Source organism: Lissotriton helveticus, chromosome 9 (genome assembly GCF_964261635.1).
Source record: "Lissotriton helveticus chromosome 9, aLisHel1.1, whole genome shotgun sequence".
Lineage (NCBI taxonomy): Eukaryota > Metazoa > Chordata > Amphibia > Caudata > Salamandridae > Lissotriton > Lissotriton helveticus.
Window position 1 is genome coordinate 118,767,928 of NC_136070.1, and position 25,084 is coordinate 118,793,011.

The following is a 25,084-nucleotide window of genomic DNA, read 5'->3' on the forward strand; positions in this document are numbered from 1 at the left end:
CGTGTACCCTGTGCGTATGGGCACAGACAGGCTTGCCTTAGGCCTGGCGTCGGCGCGCCAGCGGCATGTCCACTGGCTGAGTACTCAAATAGCCCTCCATTTAAGGGGAGCATCACCAAGGGGGCGTGGCTAGGATTCAGATGCTTCATAGCATGTCGCCAAAAGCGGTAGGGAAAGAAATATCCAACATGGGTTCCAGCACCCCCGCTTACATGTAAGGAGGTAAACTACTGGTAACGTAAATCAAAATTAAATAAAAAATGAGAACAAAACCCATACAATTATTAAAACGGGTATAATACCCTGTTAAAGATGGTGCCCGCTGCTACATGATCTAGGCCTAGCCTAAAAAGGCACAATCCTGCTACAATGAAAATAAACTTGGGCACATAGATTTGGCAAGAACAATATGGACTAATCAAGCCTCAGTTTTGGTGCTGTGCTGGCTGAGTCCTTAAATAGCCCTCTATTGAAGGAGGGTGTGTCCAAGGAGGTGTGGCCAGGATTCAGATGCTTTCACAGGCTGTGGCCAAAAGTGGTGGGAAAAGAAATACACAACCAGGGGTCCGCTAACCCCGCTTACCTGCAACAGGCTCCACTGGATCACCAGATTACAGGTTCAAATATTAATCCTGTATGTTGTGAATGGGCCCAACTAGAAAAATAATTAAAGAACAGTTTTTAATCGTTTTTAAAATTCCAATTCATTGCTGTAGTTGAATTTTCAATAAGTACTAAGGAAAAGTAACTTTTAGAATGTCACATCTCTGGTTTCCTCAAGGCTAATTTGCATGAGCTCTCCAGCTTCTCCCAGCCAGTAAGGAGCCTTGATTATTTGTGAATTGTCTCCAAACAATAGGCTGTCATGCATGGGCAGAGATGACCTTTCTGAACTCTAAAGAATATGCAGAGTGGGGGTTATGGCCATCCGTTTTGACCGTTTTGACACTGCAGGTTTAATCATTCTTGAGTGCCAAATCCTGCTTGACAGGTCTGCTAGGTTCACATATAACACCTGGAACACACTTGAAAGCGGAGACAACAGGATGGCCAGACGATTCTTGTGGATCCACTGTCTGGTTGCTCAAGGATTCTGCATTTTTACAACCATGCTCCTGTCTCTGGGTTTATGGTGGATACAGTACCTGCTTCAAACTGGATTTTAGTGTTAGTTGTGGGAAGACACTAGGATTACCATGGTACACTCTCCACACAACCCCCAGCCCTCACAGCCAACGTCTAGTGTGGTTGAAGACTCTCACTATCTTAAAAATACCAAAAGTTGGTACAGTTGCCACCAGGAACGTTTACCCCACTGGTTAGGGTGTGCCCAAGAGTCATTCCCACTCAATAGCTTGTGCCAGGCATACATGTGGCACCTCCAGACACCCTCTTCAGAACTCTTTCTGGACTCAATGACGAGACTGGAACCGTGTCTGTGAGCTGAGAAGAGCACCGGAGGCCTGGACCTGCTCCTTATTGCACATAGGACAAGGACGTAGAATCCATATATCATAAGGCTGACCTCCTGTTCGAGCTAAAGGGATACAACAAGCTACAAGATACCTTTTCCAGGAAGTACCCAGTTCACTAATGGCAACTGGGTCAGACTGGACCCGCCTGTTGGCCTCTGCAAGTCTTTAACTGCCTGCCCCTAAAGAATAGGGGGCCTTATAAGTGTACTTCTTTGGTTGATTGGGAATTAAAAGACTAAGACAGAAGCCAAAGTCTTTGACCAGGAGGAACCCGATTGGTGTACATGACCCACGCTCCATTGTGTTCAGCCTCCAATTGCACATAGGTCCCGGTCTACCATGACCCTTGACTATAATTGGCGCTTTGTGCTTTTTGGCACTATATATATGCTTAAAATGTATTTTTGCCATTTTTTAAATTACATTTTACTCTATTTTTTCATCTGGTTTGGGATTTTTCTTGTTTTGCATTTTAATGTTATCACTGATTTCATACTGCATAACTACATTGCCCTAAGTTAAGACTGTCTGGTCTGTGCTAAAGCTACCATGAGGTTGAACTCTGGTTAATTTAGCAACTTTACAGGTTCACTCTGGCAAGAACTATGGTTATTACTTGAGGCTGGTAGCCACCCCCTCTCAACAAATAACCATATTTCTTAAAGTAGCATACAATCCACTTTGTATAATGATCTGCTAATTTGTTCTTCTATTGCGCACATACATCAGTTGATCCATATTTCCAGTACAATATTTCAAGCAATTGTCCTACTAAGACACATTGCACTATGCTTAATACTCAATTATACAATTCAAATTTGAGTTGACTCTGGTTAGTAATATTCTACTTTCATATCTGCAAAGTAATGCATGTTCCATGAGTGATGCAGCCAGTGTATTTTAAATTGAAATAACACCGAAAATGTTGAACTAACTGAATCTTCTGCCTTGATGACATGCAAGGGAATGAGTTAATGGATGATGGACAACATTTCTAAGCAAATCGTTCTCTACTGTTTACAATGCCAGATGCAGTAATGCATCTTCAATTGTTTATTAGTGAAACAAATATTGCTGTGATCATGTGTAAAAAAAAACGACAAGAATACCACTAACCCTCACAATGTTTGTCACAATACCTGCAAATCTTAATGTGTACTGCATTCTAAAAATGAAACTATATTAGGAAAATACCATGCAGGAACCACTGGAGTACAATTGTTGTCAATGTTTGTCACTAGACTCTAAATCTTTGTTGAGATCATTCCACCTAAGACATAACTCCTCTCTGTTCATACTCCACACCTCTTAAGCTATTTAATGACTAACAAGGGAATATAATAACATTTTCTTTAAATATAAAATCTTGATTAATGCTGCAAATGTTGTGACATACTTTTATTTTTGTGTAAATTGATATAGTCTCAATATTTATCAGGGTTGTGCAAAGTATGTATTCCTCAAGTTACAACTGGAATACATCTTGATGACAGTGTTTCCGGCATTCCCTAGGTCTACACCATGGCACAGTATTTTCACACAATCCGACAATTTGTCTTGGTGAGCATTGGTATTGAAAATGGTTGTCTTTTTGTGTATTAACTTGAAAAGCTTTTCCCTTTTGTTCTTTAAAGTGTTTTGCTTTCCCTCAAAGAAACTTAAAGGGAGAAAAGGTCCTAATATTCACATGAAGACCAACAATGACAGACTTTCATGAAATAAAAGAAGAAAATATGTTTTAATTACTGTATAAAGTTCACAGGAGAAAATATTTACCCCTTTATAATTACCAGCTGATTACACTTAGCATCAAACACAATTCAGAAAAATCTGGCCTCTATTCTCGATCACGTTACAAATAAATCTGATATTGATGATGAACAGGCACTGGGAGAATGGTAAGCCTTGTGGTACTCTGCAATCTACTTTTGTTGCTTCCGTCTGCAATAGGCCCCATCTCACCATGTTAGGGCAGTTAAGAAAACATGACTGATTAAACAATCAATTTTTGATTAATGAACCACAGCTACTAGCCCTAGTCTGCCCAAAAAAACTATATTGTCAATAGGGTCAAATGCTGCACACAGGTCAAATAGCCCCTGCAAAGAAAGCTGACCTTTGTAAGATCTCTGTTCGAAGTGGTCAGTTATGTCCAATAAAGTTATATTTAGCTCATGTCTAGGACAAAACCTAGACTGACCGGTATCTAGCAGCAAATGATAATGTGACTTTGAGCCATTGTTCACTCTGAGTTTACGCATAGTTGGCAAGCTTGCAGTGTGTTTGATATCCCATAAAACCTCTGTTTTGAGGGGCACCCCGCTCTACTAGCGGTTTTTCTTCTTTCCTGCTTCAACATAATCCTGTTTGTATCCAGTTTTGTATCGTGGATAGCTGCAGTTTATTTTTTTTTATCCAAAGTGGTTGCTATCAATTACCTATATTATTCACAGATGTTGGCACTTCATAAACTTACAGCTTTTGCAAGAGGGAAGTGAGTACACCGTGCCCTATACTGAAAGTGAAGACCTTTTTCATGGTCTTTGCCAAGCTAGACTGGGAACCCAAAGCAGCCCTGGGAAATTATGCCAGACCATCCCCTATATGGTGCATAGTGAGGTAGCGCAGTGAGCGAGCTTGAAAACTACAAGGGGTTGGGGCATTCCCCCCCAAAAACAAATTTGGGAAAATAGCAAAAACTGTGCATTCTACAACACAGTTTTCATTTTATATTCAATTGTATTTGTTTTTAAAGCACAGTAAATGACCTTACAGTGCACCATGATATGGCCATCTTTATTGGGACTCCTCAATGATTCTCTCACTATCACCATCACCCTCCAACAGTGCCTCTCATCCCTCCACAGCCCTTCTCTCACATGTAATTTATTTGTTTTAGAATGTCACGTATACCAGTGTAGGGTGTTGGAGCATTGTACATTGCACACACATAGAGTAGCAATTAATCATGTGTGTGTAAATTAGTATATAGAAAATGTTACTTGAGGCAAAGGGACCACAAGGTGTAGGATTCATAAGTCTTCCGTACTGGTAGGCATTATTTAAGAGTGCTTGGTCTGGCGAAGCACAAGTTTAGGATTCAGAATGTAACACTGATTCGGGCAGACTTTAATAAGAACTCATTTCTACCCAAACAAACCCCTTTGTAGCAAAATTAGGATAATAAAAGACTGGGTAAGAATGCATTTCTAACCTAGATTGTGATTGTAATTTATGAACTACAGACTAACAAAAGGATGTCTGTGACAAAAGCATTAGTAGAGTTATCTTGGGACTTTTTTTGTTGCCTAACAACTATTGGATATAAGGATTCCTGCAGTGCTTTCAAAACTGCTGCACTGCTACAAAACCGGCCCCCAGTAACAAAAGCAGCCCCCCACCCTTGCAGGGAAATGAATGATGCTCGGCATGGCCAGTCTGGTCTTGGTCTTTGCATGTAATACAGATACACAGCTAGCAATCTACCACCAGGTCAGTGCTAGTATTTCACTGTAACCAACTTTCTCATGCCATTACAATTTCACCTATTCAGAAAATAGAAATAGAATCACAGTTTAATTGCCTCATTAACTATAATAATGATCAATTACATTAAATGAATCATACTCAGTAACTATATGGTTGTAATTAATGCTAATATAAAAGCATAAATATTAACATTTTTACATTTAAAAAACTCTGATCCAGCACTCGTGACCGATCCTCCTTACTCAAGACTTCTCTCAAGGTGTTGCAGATGAAGGATTAATCTATTTTAGGAATTTTCCTTTGTGTTTGTCTTTTGAAGGTTTCTCAGATCACTCTGCATTTAAAAAAGGCTAGACATTGACTAAATGGAAGCACAAGTCATCCAAGAACAGAAAAGTAAGATTGAGTGTGCAGAAAAAGCGAAAGAACGTCTAAGCCTTAGCCACAACCCCCAAAGGGGAGTAAAACTGTAGCTACTTATAGTCTTTTAGCATTAAAGAGTGCTTGTCGTGATCCTTGATATGTTTAAAGAGGTAGGCAGAGGTGGGCTGACGGGAAGTAATGAAATTAAATGAGAACGTTCTAGACCACAAGTGCCCTAAATAGAGATCTAAGTTTGGTAAATTTTGACGACGCCAAATTCTTTGAGTCAGTGTTGAATGCGGCTGCAGATCATGTTGGTCCTGAGGTACAGATGGCTGGAGATCTGATTTGTGTGCTTGTTGGCAGTTTGGACTGACTCCCCCAAGAGTGGACACCAAATCTTCTGCAATGTGGGTATGTTCAGGGAGATCATGGTGGGTCTAGGCCTGCAGGATATATGGATGGTTTGTTTCCCACAGGGCAAAGTATATTCTTGCTTTGTGCCTGCAAACGGGACACAAAGTCTTCTTTCCTATTGCTTACTGTCAGGTGCCCTGATTCAGTTTGCGGAGGATGTCTCCTATCTGGTGCATTACTTATCAGACCATTTGCCCCTTCTGGTAATTTTCCGGTTGAGTAGGGAGGCCCCAAAAGTGCCATTGTGGACGATGTGTATGAAGGCATTGTCGGACCCGGTGTTTGCAGATGTGGTAACTGAGGTGCTAGATCAATATTTTGAGAACTGGGGTAGCACGATTGTGAGAGCCATGGAATGAGATGCTATGAGGGTGGTGCTGCGTGGAGAGTGATTGAAGGTATCCTTCAGGTTGAAGTAACAACTGTCCAGGTCCTTAGATGTCCTGGAAAAGAAACTTAGCATTCTGGAGGACAGGGTGTTTGAGCAGCCACTGTGGTTGCCTGAATGGAAGGAGTATAAGCATTAGTTGCTAGGGATGTGGGACCGATTCAGCTCCAGTTACAGATAGTGACTCCCCATGGAGGGAGATTAGTTTAGCAGAATGCTTGCCATGCTCCTCCATTGCAAAACGAAATGCCCTCCCATCGTGGGGATCCGGGACACTCGGGGCAGATGGTGAGTACACAATGGGGTATAACAGAGGACTTTGCAGCACACCTGCAAAAGGGTTATGGAGCAGCACCCGACTGCGCTCCATTGGCGAGAGATACTTACCTGGCTGGTCTGCAAATGACCTACTTATCGCGAGAAGAGAGGGACAGTTTGGACACTCCTATAACCAGGGAAGAAATACTGGTAACGATATGGGCATTGAAGACCGCTAAGGCCCCAGGCTGGGACAGCTTGCTGGCTGAATTTTATCAACACAGGGCGGGGGGAGGTTTACAATGAAACATATGGGAATGGGTTGTTTCCGGTCTCTATGAAGGAGGCTATTATTGCCATGTTGCCTAAACCAGATAAGGATGTTACGAAGGTGACATCCTATCTCCCCATGTCGATGCTCAATGTCAATGTAAAAATCATCCGTAAAAAATTGGCATCTTGACTGCTGGAGCATTTGCCACATTTGGTGTATGAAGACAATTGTGGATTTATACCACGTAGGAATACTCTATGTAAATTAAAGAGGTTGCCCATGCATACCCCGTTCTGAAGGAGAATCAGTACACGCTTACGCCACTTGGTATCGAAAGAGCTTTCTATTCGCTGTTGTCGGAGTTTTTGTGGAGGGTTCTGCAGAAGGTTGGCATAGGAGAAACATAAAATGGGTGCAATTGTTACACAGTGCCAAGAGTGAGAGTGGGTGGGACGGTGTTGTGGCTTTTTTCCCTAAACTGTGGAACCAGGCAGGGCTGCCCTTTGTAGCCCCTGGCTTTCCGGATGCAAAATGTGTTCCAGGGATGGGTCATACATGCGTTACTTGATCCCAAGCTCCACAATCACAAGGCACTCTCAAATTTACTTCATACAATGTAATAAAGATTCATCACATCTTATTCATGTATTTGTTTTCTCCTCAGGGGACTTCCCTACTGTATGGAGAATATGTGTTTGCACGTTCAGATGAAAATGTACCGACATATGATTATTATTTCAATTTTGCAGAACGAAGTCCCCTGAGGAAGGGCATTTTTGCTTGAAATGCATTGGGCATAAAAATAATTATGAAATCAGCGAATGAATTATTGAAACGTTAATGATGGAATAATTAACGGAACATTGAAAAGTAAAGAAAACAAATACATGAATAAGATGTGATGAATCTTTATTACATTGTATGAAGTAAATTTGAGAGTGCCTTGTGATTGTGGAGCTTGGGATCAAGTAACGCATGTATGAGTCATAATATCTCCCATGCTCAGTGGGAGTATCACAGGTGCACCAACCACATTGATGAAACATTGATAGAAATTGGGAACAATAGAGCAACAGAGTGCGGAGCCACACCCATAGTGGTACTAGTTCCAGGGATGGGTAACACGATCTGGGAGTGTTGTGTGTCGATTTAGATTCACTTCCCATGGTGAATCACGATTCACGGTTCGGCTGCCTACTTGCACGACGCGGCTCGCCACGGCAAGTTCGGAAGGAAGTCAAGTCCCCAACTGACGCACTGACCAGACACTGCCATCCTCCTCGCAGAGAATCCAACTCCAGTGTTTCGGACTCCCCTTGCGGGCTGTTAGAGATGGAGACCCGGAAAGAGATTCCAATCTCACTCATTCTAGGGTATGGAGCGGACTAGAACCTAGAGGGACTTTTGGCAAATCTTGGCAACTATAGCTAAGCTATACTATAGCTAAACAGCACCTACTTCTTCCCTCCTACTACACTTAGGTTAGGTACACTGGGGTAGGACTATTTTAGAAGCACCAGATGAGTATTTTAGCCTGTGTTATTTATGTATGTATTTTTATGAATATATGTCATAGCTACAAGCCATGCTATTGCAGTGTTATTTCATCTTACTGCGAACGTTGTACGTATTATACTTCACATTCTATCTCACGATTGTAGCAGTTCATATCTCTTGCACGAGAAATAAGACTTTTCAATAAAAACCCTTTTTATTGAAACACCCGTCTATCTATTTCTGTGTAACTCTGTGGAAACGAAACCTGCACTATTGACTGAGTGAAACTTATCTATTGTTTCCACGATTATGAGATTGTTCCGATTCTAAGGGAAACAAAGTTGTCATGTTTTATGCGGTTGTCAGAAACTAATCCTTCCTTGTTCATTCAAGAAGTTTCTAGTGACTTCTGAGTTAGCTGGCACACAAAAGTAATGAAGTTTAATGTACTCGATAGAGACATACTGACCTGTGTCAAAACTATAGTGTATATTATTCCAATGTGCAGAGCCTATCAGGGATATAGGAACTACACTACATGGTGCCCAACGGTTTGGGGTAAGGCACTCATTGAACGCTAGATACTGAAGTAACTCAGTCGTGCTTTTCTCAGAGACCTCTACTCATAAAACTCCATAAGACGTCTGGAGTGGGTAGGGATAATATCCACCATAGCTGAGTAGGACGAAAATCCTATGTATTAGCTTTTTGGTTTGTTCAACGTTGAAGAATACAGTGTTCCAAAATATTGTGCACCTTATCTTTGTCCCCTTGAAACCTGCTCTGCAACTTTCATTAAACAATGTCCCTAAACAGGGATAATAACACCGAAGCTGTACCCGACAATGTCGCAGCAGCTTTTGATTATACAGGTTTTACTGTAACCGATGAAAATGCGAAAATCATCCCAGCAAATTTAAGGAGAGCCATCACTCTAAAACTTATAGAACATGGCCTAAAACCAAGAGGTGGTAGAGCAGTCTTTGTGATAGAGGCACATGAATCTCACCAGACAGAAGTATTCTTCTCATGGATAGTATTCCCTGAATCAAATCCAGTAACTAAAATGTTTCACTTCTATAAAGAAGATGAACCACCTGAGGAATATATTCCTTTCGAAGATATTGAAAATTCCACACACATACCAGGAGCATGATCTCTGGTTTAAAGGCGCCCTAAAACATTACAATCATATTACCAGTGGCCGATTTTAGCCGGCTACACACCTCATCCTGATAATAAAGCAATGTCAGACGAGGCATTACTTAATCGAAATTCAAAAATGTATAGAATTACACAGTTAAACCACAACTGTCTGAAAGTCCTGAAAAGGCCTTTACAAAAAACAATCCTACTTCTTCTAAAAAGAAGTGGGAAAATATTAAACAACATTCAAAAGAGAAACATTCTCAATCCAGAGGTAGGTCTCCTCAAAAGGAGCCCTCTGAAAGGAGGTATAACCTCAGGAATAAAGATAATTTGAGAAAAACTGATAGGTATCAAGATACTGATATACGCTCCTCTCGTACCTTTCAGATATCATCACAGACATCCGAAAGAAGAGGACGGTCAGATCAAAAAGAAGAACACGTGAACTCCAAAGGCGATCAACACGTTCAGAAAAACAAACCAAAACCTCAATTCTCCAAGAAGAAAATAGCAGGTCTAAAGATCAGACATGCCAAGGATTCTGAGAACGCAGCTCAAGAACAGAGAATGGGCTCAGACAATGTTGGACAGTGCAGCAGAAGTATCAATAGCTTTCTAGAACCTGAAGGGACTTTTGGAGACAGTGCACCTGAATGAAGACATTCAAGTTGAGACTGCAGACACCAGGGTTAGTTCTCCACAAAGGTTATATGAAATAACGCTCCGGATGGAGGGAGACATACCAAGAAAAGTGAAAGCACTCTTTTGGGAGCGACTTTCAAAGGGTTATGATATATTACTAGCAGAACGGGACTGGCCACCAGAATTTGTCAGGGAGTGCCCACATGGTGAAGACATCATTATCCCAGCCTTCTCCAACCATGTTCCAGTACATTTTTAATATACTTATGCCAGGAAATGGGCAGTCGCCCCAGCGTTATACAAAAATCATGTAGGATGGGATGAGGACTCACCTCACCACACAATCCAGTTAAAAAAATCAACCAACTTCCCAAAGGCAGTATCCACTTAAGCAAAAAGCTAAAAAACGGGTCAGGGAGATCTTAGATCAACTTGAATACCAAGGGGTGATGAAACATGCACCTCATCAATGAACAATCCTTTGTTTCCGGTTTACGAACCAGACAATATATATCGTCTTGTTTTGGATTACAGACACCTAAACTCTTGTTGTTAAACATTTGCAGTGCAAAATGCACACAGTACAGCATTAATAAATAACATTGTGCGTGAAAAATATAAACCCACATTTTGTCAAAACATAGCACCTGAAAGCAGGTATTTGACAACTTTCTCAATAATGTGGACCCAGCTCAATTCTGTCGTCTCCCACAGGGATTCAAGAATAGTACGGGGTTATTCTCAGCAAGGGTAACAGAGTTACTACAAATTTATGTTGACGAGGCATTGTCATATGTCACTGATATCTATCTGACAGACGATGACCTGAACAGGCACTTGAACAGGGTGAACACCATTATACTGGGCTTCGCCTCTGAGGGTTATAAATTCAATTTAAAAAAATCAAGATGGTCCATCTCATCGTCCTTTTTCTAGGATATGAACTATCAAGTGAAGGCAAAATCCTGGCAGCCAACTTTTAGAAATTTGTGCGCTGATCCAACCTCCAAAAACGCTGAAAAACTTACAGTTGATTCTAGTTTCCTGAATTTTGGAAGAACTTACATTCTAAACTGCGCAGAAAGTGTTAAACCTCTCTACGAATTAATCAAACCTGATTTTAAAATCACACATTGGACAAAAGAAGACACAGAAATGTTGCGTTCACTTCAAACAGACATGTTAGCAACAAAACATTTACAAACACGCGTAAACGTATGCAACTTAGTGATCCAAATTATTCCGGTACAATGCGGATTCACCTACTTATCTTTTAACGAAGGTGAAAAGGTACCAATTGCATCCAAATCACATTTGTACACGCAAGCAGAAATGAAATTTACATCAACAGAAAAAATTCTGACAGCAGTTCAAACCACTGCAGCAAAAGAAAGAGCCCTAGCACAGGGGAAACATATTATGGTCATAACTCCTGTACCAGCCTTAGAGGCAGTTACAAAAGCTAGCATTCCGAATGCAAAAACCTTACATCCAAGATGGATACAATGGGTTCATTCTCTTGTTGCAACTGATGTTGAATATTTTGATCCTTATTTGAAAACACAAGCATTCCTGCAATACAAACATGAATGTCCTCTGCCTACTGAAATTCTACCTCTAGACCAGTATGAATGTATCATTTATACTGACGGATCTGCACAACCCACTACGGAGGGTAAGCAAGCTTATAGTGCAGCATGCGCGATTGATATAGGTCGTATGCGCGATGGCAAATTCAGACCTATGGTCACAAAAACGCAATCTCTAGGAGATTGTACAGCTCAGCGAGCTGAACTACAAGCATTCATAATGGCACTTCAAGAATATGGATCACGAATTCCCCACACTCATAGTGTGCGATTCATTTTACTGTGTTTAATCATACAATGAATATTTACAAAATTGTCTTCAAAATAAATGGTTTCAAAGATGCAAAAGGAGGCACAGTCAAGCACAAAACTCTTTGGGAACAAATAGTTCAGTTACGAAACAAACTACATAACACTCACGTGATACACACGCTGAGTCATCACGTGATGGCGTTCACGTTGAAGGGAATTTATTGGCTGATGAAGCCGAGAAGGGGGCTGTGTAAACTGCTTCCGTAGCTGCAATCACTCATTCAAAAACAAAAATAGACAGTGAAATAATTCTGGCTGTCAATGCTTCAAGCAAAGGCAGCGGTGCAGCGTTACCAAAAAAGTTTCCACTCAAATATAATTGATGGAAACAGCATTCCATTTGCTTGAATCCCTTGGGGGATAGGGTTATACCAAACATGGAGCGAAGAGCAGCTTTGATTTACGAAGCACATCTGGGAGTGGGTCTGACACATCAGGGGATCTCTAAAACAATATTAACATTAAAATAGATGCACTGGTGGCCAGGAATGAATACACTGATTCACATTTTCATCAATAACTGCATAGACTGCAATAGAGATCGCAGTATGAAATGCCACCAAGCACCCGTCTACAAGGTAGCCAGCCCTGTCCAGACACCATTGTTCGACATCATTAGACTATCTACATGAAGGCGTCCTTGTGGAAGAATGCAGTCCCACAAACACTAAATCAAGGTTCCTATGGATGTGACCTCAGTGCTCGGCTTATGCTCAAACTGTTATAAAGGATTTGCGAGTCTTTATCGGCACATACGCAATTGGCACACTACACTCTGACCATGGCCCTGCGTTTAGCTCTCGAGCTTACAATGAAGCCATGGCCAGTTTGGGCGTAGCATTGCGGTATTCTTCTCCATTCCATCCTGAGGGAAATTCTGTTGTGGAAAGAAAATAACGTGACATAAAGCAGTCTATAACAGCTTCGGTATTATGTTCGGGTGATGGGTGGGTCAAACATCTTTATGGGGTCCAACGTGCATTAAACAATTTGCCAAGAAGTTCTCTAGAGGTGTCACTCCATATGAGGTCCTATTTGGGATGAGAATGTTGGTTCCGGACATTTATTGTCATGGAACTGTGGTGGAAAATAAGAAATTTGATATCAAAGATCGTTTGGCTGTGTAACAGGACTTAAATGAACTAAGATCGAAACAAAGCAACATGCTCCTGAAGCCTACCACCACTGAGGAAAAACTGACCGTCCCAGCAAGGCCTGTCTGGATTGCGGACAAGGAGGAGTTTGGGCCTTCTTACAGACAACCAGTACCTGTCCTAGCAATCCACGGATCAAGAACAGTACTACTGCCGCCCCTTGCTGGTAAAAAGGAGAAAAGATTTGTGTCCATCGTCCTGATCAAACCACACTATGTGGCCGATACTAAGCAGTAGGCCAAGTGGACTCAGACAATGTAGCAGACACACTTTTCTAGCTACAATCCAAGAGGTTCAAACTGAGAGACTCATCACCTTTGAAGATTCTACAGTGAGAAAAGAAAGACTAAGCAACAAAGCTATGGAACTCGTTCCTCTTGAAACCCAAATAACAGTTCGTCCTGATACACTTGTCTACAACAAAGTAACAAGTGATTAAGTGGTTCCAGCGATTTCAACAAATCCGGATGCAATTCCAACCATTGACAGAACTGCCTCTGGCTATTTCATTATTTTGATACGTATTCTGAGGATCCCAGCGAACCTGAAACGGCGCCAGCACAAAGAACTTTCAAAGAACAAGCAACAGACTTTTTTCATCTCGTAAAAAAGACTTATCTGGTTTCACCATGGATTGAACTATGGATTATTTAGGGAATATTCTTCTTTCTATTTTGGTTAGCTCTGGTGATAACTCTGGGTATGCTGATAAATGGAAGATATATTCAAATGGACACAGCAAGTAAAAAAGTGAACTTATTTCTCCAGCCAAACAAATCATCCCATCATGAACAAAGAGACTTCTCAGCAGCGAACATCACAGACGTTCCTATACCAGATGGTATAGTTTGGGACAGAACTGATTATGACATTTTTGGCCCGTCGGAGCTTTTAAAGATTGACTGACTTACTGACTAGACATTTATAAAGCGCACTAATGCCGAGGCATTTTGGCGCTGAGATAAAGTACAAGCAGGTGCAACTTGACCGGTTAGCATTGAGAGTAAAGCCATGTTTTGATTTGCTTCCTAAAAAGTATTCTGCTTGAATGAAGTTGGAGTGGTGTCGGAAGTGAATTCCACAGTTTTGCAGCGAAGTATGAAAAATGCTTTCCCCCCACCTCACTCTGTTTATCTTAAGACATAACACCAGTCCAGCATTAGAGGATCTGAGACAGCGTGATAGTTTGTAGCGCGGGAAGAGAGATTGTAGATCAAACGCCCCTCCTCTGTGAATGGCTTTGTGAACTATACATAAAGCCTTAAAATCCAACCGTCGTTAGAGTGGAAGCCAGTGTAATTGCTTTACACCGGCAGATGTGGAGTGGTGCTTTGGAAGATTAAGTAATACTCGGCCGCGTTTTGTAAGGATTGGTGTTTGGAAAGCTGGGCTGCCCCCGCTCCCAGATATAAAGCATTGGAATAATCCAACCTCTCTGGCTCTGTGAGAAGCGGTCGCTCCCCACGCTCCCTGCCTGGATATCGCAGCGCTTGGCTCTCACTGCTTGCCTGTAAAAATATTGCTGCTTGGGTATCGTAGCGCTTGTTAGCATTACTCGCAAAGATCTTTGTGCCTGCTATTGTCCTTTGCTCGCATTTAATTTGTGGCGCTCGCATTGCTGGACTTTATAATTAATAATTATTGCCTGATTGTGCTGTTACCACTGCCCATAGCGTCTGCCCCAATCTCGTCCTGTTTCTGTTTTGTTTTCGCTGCCATTTTGTTTGTTGTGCCTCGTAGCCAGCCTCTCCACCCCGCTCCCGCCTCCCAGCTGCTCCTCCCTCGCTCCGCCCGCCTCCACTAGCCACTTATGACAGATGCATTCGCGCGCAGGCTTCACGCGCAGCGGACGTGCCCCATGCGCGCCGAAGGTGCGCCAAAGGTAAGCCCGTCTACGCCCGTCCGCGCCTGGACCGCGCCCAGGGCCAGACCCCCTGTCCCCCGCAATATACTCCCTGCCCGCATAACGTACGACGCCGCAACCCTCTCAGCCCTTAACCCCGGTCGCCCACCTATCTGCTACCAAGCAGCCCCAGGACACACCCATGGACCCTTCGGCTGCCACTCCTGCAAGTTCGGCAGCACCAGGACCCACACCAAATCCACAATCTCCAAACAGAGCTCCGACACTAACCACCTGAAGTGCATCCTACTCAACACCCGCTCGGTCCACAGACACTCCATCGAACTCTGGAACCTACTCGACACTACATCGCCGGACGTCGCCTTCCTTACAGAAACCTGGATGAACGCCTCATCAGCTCCCGACATCGCCATAGCCATCCCGGACGGCTAAAAAATCATTCGAAAGGACCGCACCAACCAAACAGGAGGAGGAATCGCCATTGTCCATAAGAACACCATCCGCGTCTCGACCAGTTCCGACGACAACCTCACTACCGCCGAACACCTTCACTTCCAGATCCACACCGACCCCAAGACCACATTCAGAGGCACCCTCATCTACAGACCACCAGGACCCCGCACACAATTCAGCGAAGACATCGCTGAATTCTTCAGCCCACATGCCCTCCCCTCAGAGAACTACATTCTACTAGGAGACCTCAACTTCCACCTGGAAAAGAAAAACAACAGCAACTCCACCACCCTTCTGGACAACTTGGCCAACCTCTGACTCGAACAACTTGTCAATACCCACACCCACTATTCCGGACACACGCTTGACCCAATCTTCACCTCCAGCAAGCACATCTCCTTCGATCACACCACAGCTCTCCATTGGACGGACCACAGCTGCGTTCACTTCAACTACAAAAAAACCACGACCCACAACCCCCCACAACATATTCCCCGAAGAAACTGGAACAAAATTACCACCGACCACCTCTTCACATCGCTTCACCAAAACCCTCCTGCCAAATCATCGGATCCAAACCAAGCAGCCACCAACCTCACACAATGGATCACCCACAGCGCCGACGAACTAGCACCCTTGAAAAACCATCAAACCAAGCAAGGTAGCAAAAAAGCCCCCTGGTTCAACGATGATCTTAAGAAATCCAAGAAGTTCTGCCGTACCCTCGAGAAAGCCTGGGAAAAAAAACCAACCACGGACAACCTGGCCACCTTCAAGAACGCCACCCGCAAACACCACCAACTGATCTGATCCACCAAGAAATCAGCATTCAAGGATCGACTTGATAACGCCCAAAACAGCAAGGAACTATTCAACATCGTCAAAGAATTCACGAACCCCACCGCCGGCACCAACGACATCACTCCCTCCCAACACCTCTGCGACTCTCTATCCTCATTCTTCTACAACAAAATCGTCGACATACATAACAGGTTTGAAAACCAGTCCGCAGACCAGCCCACTCCACCCACCTCCGAACCAAAACCACACTCTAACAACCTTAGCGCCTGGAACCCAATCACCACTGAAGACACCATCCGCCTGATGAACTCCATCCACTCAGGATCGCCAACCGACCCATGTCCCCACCACATTTTCAACAAAGCAGACTCCATTATCGCACCCCATCTCCGAGACGTCATCAACTGCTCCTTCAACTCCGCCACCTTCCCGGAAAGCTGGAAACATGCCGAACTCAGCGCCCTTCTGAAGAAACCCACAGCAGACCCCACTGAACTTAAGAACTACCGCCCCATCTCGCTCCTCCCATTTCCTGCCAAAGTCATTGAGAAAGCCGTCAATAATCAGCTCGCCGCCTTCCTTGAATCTAACAAATCCCTCGACCCCTCACAGTCCGGCTTCCGAGCCAAACACAGCACTGAAACCGCCCTCATCGCAGCAACAGACGACATTCGGACTCTACTGGACAACGGAGAAACTGCCGCCCTCATCCTACTTGACCTCTCCGCAGCCTTTGACACAGTCTGTCATAGCACCCTCATACAACACCTCAACAATGTCGGAATACAAGGAAAAGCATTAGACTGGATCATGTCGTTCCTCGCCGGAAGAACACAAAGAGTCCGCCTCCCCCCTTTCAAATCAGAGGCCACCGAAGTCATCTGCGGCGTACCACAAGGATCATCACTCAGTCCCACCCTCTTCAACGTATACATGAGTCCCCTCGCATCCATCGCACGCCAACACAACCTCAACATCATCTCCTACGCAGACGACACCCAGCTTATCCTCTCACTCACCAAAGACCCAAACACCGCCAAAACCAACTTACACGAAGGAATGAAAGAAGTAGCCGAGTGGATGAAGAACAGCCGTTTAAAACTAAACTCAGACAAGACGGAAGTCCTCATCCTAGGTTCATCCCCCTCGGCCTGGGACGACTCATGGTGGCCACCGGCCCTGGGAACCGCACCCATACCTACGGATCACTCACGTAACCTGGGCTTCATCCTGGACTCCTCCCTCTCGATGACCAGACAAGTCAACGCCGTCTCATCATCATGTTTCAACATCCTACGCATGCTCAAAAAAATCTTCCGCTGGATCCCCACCGAAACAAGAAAGACGGTCACCCACGCACTGGTCACAAGTCGCCTGGACTACGGAAATACCCTTTATGCCGGAACCACAGCCAAACTACAGAAAAAACTCCAGCGCATCCAAAACGCCTCAGCCAGACTCATACTGGACATCCCCCGTCAAGCTCACATTTCCGGTCACCTGAAAGACCTCCACTGGCTCCCCATGAACAAGAGAATAATGTTCCGTCTCCTTACCCACGCACACAAAGCCCTCTACGACCTAGGACCCGAATGCCTCAACACGCGACTGTCCTTCTACACCCCCACCCGCCATCTACGATCGTCCAATCAAGCCCTCGCCGATATTCCACGCATCCATAAATCCACCATGGGGGGTAGATCCTTCTCCTACTTAGCGGCCAAAACCTGGAACTCTCTATCCACCCACCTCCGCCTTACACAAAACCACCTCTCCTTCAGAAAGCAACTTAAAACTTGGATATTCGATAAATAAAGCACCGCCCCTCCCTCAAGCGCCTTGAGACCCTCTGGGTGAGTAGTGCGCTATACAAATTTCTGAACTTGAACTTTGAACTTGAACTAATGCTCCAACCACCGTTTTCCTCAGTGAAAAAAGGATAAAGGGTAAATTCTTCCAGAGGACCTTCAAGGTGAAAAAATAGGCTGAAGACACCTGATTTATCTGTGGAGCAAGAGTGAGGTCTTTATCTATCAGGACACCCAGGTTTCTGGCTTTGGGTGCCGGCACCGGGCACGTTCCAGCTTCTAGGGGCCACCATAGTTGACTCCAAACCGATGCTTTTGTGCCAAATTCCACAACTTCGGTTTTACCCGCATTTAATTTTAGAAAGTTGCAGTTCATCCAGATTATCAAATCTGTGATGCAGTTTTGAAAATGTTCTGCCGTAGCATCTACGCTGTGTGTTACGGACACCACTAGCTGTGTGCCATCAGCGTAGGACACAAGCGAGAAACCGTGTTTTTTTATTAAACTGGCTAAAGGAGTCACATAAATATTGAACATGGTGGGAGGTAAAGCAGAGCCCTGAGGGACTCCACCAGGAGGAGTGAACCGGTGTGACTTGAGTCCATTCCACTGTATTAGCTGCTCCCTAGCTGACAGTAACAATTATAGTAGGGTTAGGGCCTTTCCGCTGATGCCAACCTCCTGGAGCCTACATATCAGCACTTCGCGATTTACTGTATCTAAATCTGCCGTGAGGTCAGCAGGATAAGGGTCGCCCCTCCCATCCCATCCATTGATTTACGAACTTCCTCTGTCGCCAGTATCAAGACAGACTCAGTGGAATGCCAGGCTCTGAAACCGTGTGGAGTGGAATCAAGTATGTTGTTATGATGTTAATTTGGCATTCCCACACACAAAGAAAACGAAGGTCACCAGTAAATTTATGGACCTAGGACTTATTTTGGCCCAGAGAGAGATCACCTGGCACTGGAAGTCGTCGGAGGGCCCTTCCAGTAGGCGCTGGGCGACGGAATTGGAAAAATGGGCCAGAAGTGAAAGTATGATCCGGCTTAGACAGGCGACCCGCACCGCTAATGAGAAGGGCCTGGAAGTAGCACGGGCGTGGGAGGGTCTAGTGCTTGCCCTGCATGAGCACCAGTCAAAGGAGAGGGGCCAGGAAGAGTGAGGCTATTAGAGGGTTCCAGGTGACGCACAATTGCATGAGTGTAGTTCCCTCAGCTCCTGAATGATGAGAAATAATCCTGAATTTGGCTCACACCAGCGATAGATTTGGGAGTGGGTGGAGGGTGGGGGGATGGGGGGCCACTGACGAGAGAGTGCAGATGATTGTTGAGCGTGGATGGAGAGATGGTGGCGAAATGATGGGCTTATTTGGTAGGTTCCATTGGGTAGAGTAAAGGGCATTGACCCTGTTCACTACTCTTCATTGCGGCCGGGGGGGGACAAGTTATTGGTTGGGGTTAGGGACTGGGTAGGTAGAAAAAAGCAGATCTTTTAAACAAGCCTGAATATACTGATGTCAAGTAAATATTAATGTTGTTGCCTTATCACCTGGTTTATGTAAGGATTCCTAGCTGTCGCCGCCCTGCCTCCGGGATGTGGGCTGAATGGCTGTGTGCTATTTTGTTCATAACTGAGGACTGGCGATAAGCGGAGATGGGCGGGATTGTCCATATGATTGTACATTTCTGATTCTGCAATAAAAATTGTTTTTAAAAAAAAATGATGTTAATTTGGCATAAATGGCTATCTCCAGAACCTTGGACGGCAGAGGAAGACAGGAGATGGGTGATAGTTGTTGGCCTCTACAGAATCAAGCGTGGGCTTTTTCAGTATAGGTCTTATACAAACCCTTTTCCAGTCAGATGGGAAAATTCCGGAACTTGTGACGTGATTTAGCAACGGCATCAGGGAGAGAGCAAGATGTAAGATGTATGGGGGCAGGGGTCAAGAGGAGACCCAGATTTAGTTTAAAGCAGTAGGTCTTGAACCTTGCCTTTCTCCAACGCAGAGAATTGAGTGAAGCTTCCTTGTGATGATTTCTCTGAATTTTCCCCCTGATAAACAGTGCCGTCTACTACAACTGTATTTGCAAATTTATTGTATACAATCTGAACTTTGCTTTGAAACAACACAGCCAGATCATTCACAAAGTTTTGATTCGGTGCAAATACAGCATCTCTCCGGCAACTGGACAGGGCAGTGACGGTTTTAAATAGCTCCTTCGATGAGTTAGAGGCCTCCTGGATTTTTGGAGTGAAGTAGGCTGTTTTGGCCTGTTTTATGGTTGTCTTATACTCCTCAAGGGCTAAGCAGTAGTCCTTCCTAAGGGTTGAGCTATAGTCAGTTCTCCAGGTACGTTCTTTATGCCTGCATTTAATTTTAATCATCTTTAAATCAGTCGTGTTCCAAGGGGTTGATACCTGCCTCTCTCTTGAGTGCTTGCTCTTTTCTGGTGCCAGTATTAGCTGCCTGATTAAGCCGTTTGTCGAAATTGGTAGCTGCCACCCTAGGGTCGGTCAGAATTGGGGGCTCCTCTTGTAGTGTTCTAATCAAATTGATTTGTTGTACCGATTTCCAAGGACAAAAATTAACTGACCCAGGTCTATTTCTGCGACCCGACTTCTTTGGTGGAATCTTAACATCAAAATTGACTAAGAAGTGGTCAGACCAGGGTAATGGCAACACAGTCTTTACTACAATATCCTTATTGTTAGTGAAGATAGCCTCAAGGGTGTGACCAGCTTGATGAGTGGGCTTTAGCACGATCTGCTTCAGACCAAAACTAGCTAAGGTATCTATCAGAAGTGACGAATCATGATCGTTCTTGGCCTCTAAATGAAAATTATAATCACCTAATATTGTCACAGAGGTGAGTCCAAACAGGATTCCAAGTGAGTCTGTAGGGTTTTAGTAAAAAATGTATGTGAACCTGAAGGTCTGTAGATAAGTAGCCCCGGAACAAGTTCTAAGTTGTTTTCTTTGACACTAAAATAGATCGCCTCAGCCTCCAAAGTGGGCTCAGGCAAAATCCTCTCCATATAGCAGGCTCTATGAATCTGCACTATTCCCCCCCCCCTTTTGGTCCCACCCTGTTGCATTTGGCAACCCAAGAAGCCCGTGGGGACCGCCGTATTCCAATCTGGCTTGCTAACTTCAGTGGCCCAGGTTTCCATAAGGAAGACCAAGTCCGGATGTCTAGTTTGAATCAGACACTCTAGGTCATGTTTGTGTTTGACCATCAATCTGGTGTTAAGTAGGATGCAGCTTAATGCCTTTGAGTTGTTGTTGGAGGCTATTGGAGTAGTGACTGCAGATGGAAAATAAGTGTTATTCTGAATGGTACATTCCCTGACCCCGTTAGCCTGGTTTGTGCTACCGTCTAGGGCCTTCAGTCCACATATATTGCACCGCAAGGGGCTACCATTAACTGTGTCCAGCTTCCATTTGTAGGTAGAGCCCTCACCCGTGTTTAGGCTTATCAGTTCGCTTTGCTAATAACGGAACCCGATAAATTGGGCAGGGGTTCTGGCACTGGTCGCGCTCTGGGTGCCGACAGGTGCAGACGGGCTTGCCTTTGGTGCGCCGCCGGCGCACCCGCTGTGCGGTCTCAGCATCCGGTAATTTATACAGGTGAGAGGAAGTGGCTGAGAGGCAATAACTCCGCTACTAGAATGCTGAGATCAATTCGGGTCCGCTCTGACAGACGGGCACCGAAGGAGCAAATGTGCAAAGAGGCAAATAGATTCTATTTTAAAAGATGTTACAAACACAGAATTAAAACACAAAGTTAAAAATCACAGATTCTATGAAACTCAGCAAAACGGACCGGCGCTCACAAAGAACACAGCCTGCATATAAATGAAATGAAATGAAATGAAATGAAATGAAATGAAAAATTGCATTTGTATAGCGCATAACTGCCCTAGGGCCTCGCAGCGCTTTTATATACTCTAGATTCCACACTTATTCAAGATTTCATTAAGTGACTTTATTACCCCTAGTACCTTTTCTGATGATTGGGACTTCGAGACTGTTAATAATATGATGTCTGATCTAGAAATGTCTGCAGTATTCACAAATCATGAATATTTAGAGGGTTCATCAGACTATGAACAAATGTATTGTTATAACCATTACGGTCATCATTTTTTGCACAAATCTGCAATGCCAAGAAATATATATATATATGTATAACCAATGGGAACATTGTCTTACACCTCCAAAGGGTAGCTCAAAAACTTTTGCAATGAATTTTCCATATTTTTCAGGGTTCAATGCATCCAATGCTGAATCATTTTATTTTAAGAATATGAACAAGACAGGAACGAAAAATATGCTAACAAATACGAAACAGATTTATTCTGCAGCCTTTATTGCCCAACTGTCTAGACAAGGTTTCGACTTTTGGAAAGACAACGTTGAGACAAAAACTGTCTGGGGTACAAAAGATTGGCAAGTGCAGGGGGTAGAAGCTTTGTTTAGAGCATGTATCATCCCGGAGCAAATTATGTTTTTCAATGGCACTGTCCAACAAACGTCTTGCCTTGGGTTAGCCAATATCAAAGACATGAACACACTGACCATACCTATACCTACAAGTAATAGCACTACACGGGGGGAGGTCGACGTACATAACATTTTGCATCACAACAGAGCAGATCCAGAATAGAAAAAATGGTTGCTCTGGCCCACAGACATAAACAACTGTCAAAATAGATTCCTGAACAAAACACAGGGTTTCACTATCAATAGGCCAGACCCAAGAAATGTTCAAAGACAGCATCCTGGGGTAGTAACAACATACAGCCTAGGGAAACTATGCCTTGATTGGCTACAGACACTTATCTTTACTTAAAGATGGCGGAAGACCCTAGGGAATTCTTGCTAGGACCAAGAAAACCGCGTCAAAAATGTTTCATATATGCCAGTATCTACGCTGCTTATAATGAAATATGGAAGATTACCCAAGCAGAGACTGCAGAATGAATACGAGGAATTGATCCTATTAATTTAGAGAAATCTCTCTCTGTAGTAGACAATGGGTTAACGACTCTGTCGTCCAGGATATATTCATTGGACAGCATTGTGTCTTCTGCCATAGACATCATGGAACAAGACTTGGTCATGTTGCAACATGGTTAGTCTCAATTACGTTCTATCATGCTATTAGGCTGGACGCTACGTGCGTGTAGGCTAGGTGCCTTGGCTTTTAATCAACACTACGTCACTGTTTTCAGAATTCAATCTCACTGATAAACAGTTCAAACTGTCACAAAGGGGAGCAGACTACACGGTGCTGAGCATTGAAAAACTGGAGAAATTACCATTCACAGTGGCGGAAAAAACAGCTACTGAGAGGATCATACATGGTAAAATTACTCTTCCTGTTACAATTTTCCATTTTCAGTATTGCCAAAAAAAATACCAGCAGGCAAATATGAAAGGTTGGTTAAAGAACACATCAAGAAATCCTGGGATTTACCATACACACACAGATGTTAGAGTGGTGGGCATGAAGAGTTTCTTAGCGGTTCTAACTGTGAAAACCCACTAAGCGGTTCTCTCCTTTGTCAGGGTATTAATTTACATGGGGCCTGAGATGGATTTACTACAAACGTATTCTGTCACCTGCGAGGCTCACCAGCTGCAGTGATTAATCCAATTTTTTGACTACTTTCTAATGGAAGTTACCTCATGTTGAACGATCACAGCTGCTGTGGCATGTATGCAAGTATTGTTTCCACAAACCAAGTTAGCCAGGGAGACGCCTTTATGGCCTTCACTGAACATCTCTTCTATACGAACTGATACTTTCAGCAGAATGAAAGCCATTCTTTTAAAACAAACTGTGCCACTGACCTCGGCCAAAGAAACCTATGATCTGCAAGTCGCAAGGACTTCTGCCGAGATAGATGCCCTTTTGAATACGAACTGCCTATACATTTCTCAGAAATGTTGGAACGTATCTCAAAAATGTCTGATACGAGCGGGAATGTATATGTATTTAAGACCGTGTGTTCAGGACTGTTAGCACCTTTTCAAGCAGTCCTCGGAATATTTCCCAACTTCGTGCACTCTGTGTTTGGCGGACTGTCACTACTTTTTTGGCTTGTTGCAGGGATCCTATTTTTGCTCCTACTGCTCCGATATGGCAAGCCAAATCACCAGGGTCACTCCAAGCACCATAGAGAGCTCTATTGGAGATGAAGTGTCATGAGCGCATCGTCCAAATTTTAGGTTTACCTAGTCTACGAGAATTAAATACCACATGGTTTCTGTCATTCAGACCAATCTGGCAAGATTGCATCTTACCTGTTCCACGCTGCCTGCTTTGCGATGAAGAATGCGTGCTAGACATCTGTCTAACACTTCCATTAGTCATGCCTACGGATATCGATACACCGCTGGACCCAGTCACACCCCATGCTCTGTGTTGTCCCCAGCAGCTACCAATCCTGATGACGGCATTCATTGAGATCTCACGGACGCAAATTGCTACTGCTGAGGTACGAGAGGAAACAACAGGCGGGCAGGTAACATCCGATACGAACATTGTTGACAGCGATGCTTCTCATCTATGTGTGGTTAGTCCTCTAAACGAGGTAATCCAACTTTCACCTACAACAGTAGATGACTTTTTGTCTACAGGATTAGAAGATTTCATGTTTTCTCCATCCTCAAACACTGACTTTTGATTCAGGCACACAGTGTTCCGGAGACTCTGAACTTGGCCTTCATTTTTCAAAACAAAGACTGAACTTGGAACTTTTTTCCTATGATTAATTTTTTTTCTCCTAATTTGCAATTTTCTTTTTTGGCCAAAGTAATCTGCTTATAGTGGAACTATTCAACAGAATTCTTTGAAACACTTTCAGAGACAATATGTCACCTTGTCAATAACAATTGTTTTATGTAACTTGACATGAAATGGTTTCGGCCTTTTTTCTTCTGTATTTACGAGCCATTTCATCATGTATATATGTTTATGATTCATTCATGTAGCATTCAAACGTCTACATGTGCTTAGAATGAAGCATTGCTTTTAAATGCATTTTTTAGAAATATGTTTTTGGATATGTTTGTAGCAAACCATGCGATACTCTATTATTAGATATGTTTAACATGTTTAGGATTTAGTAAGGTCATT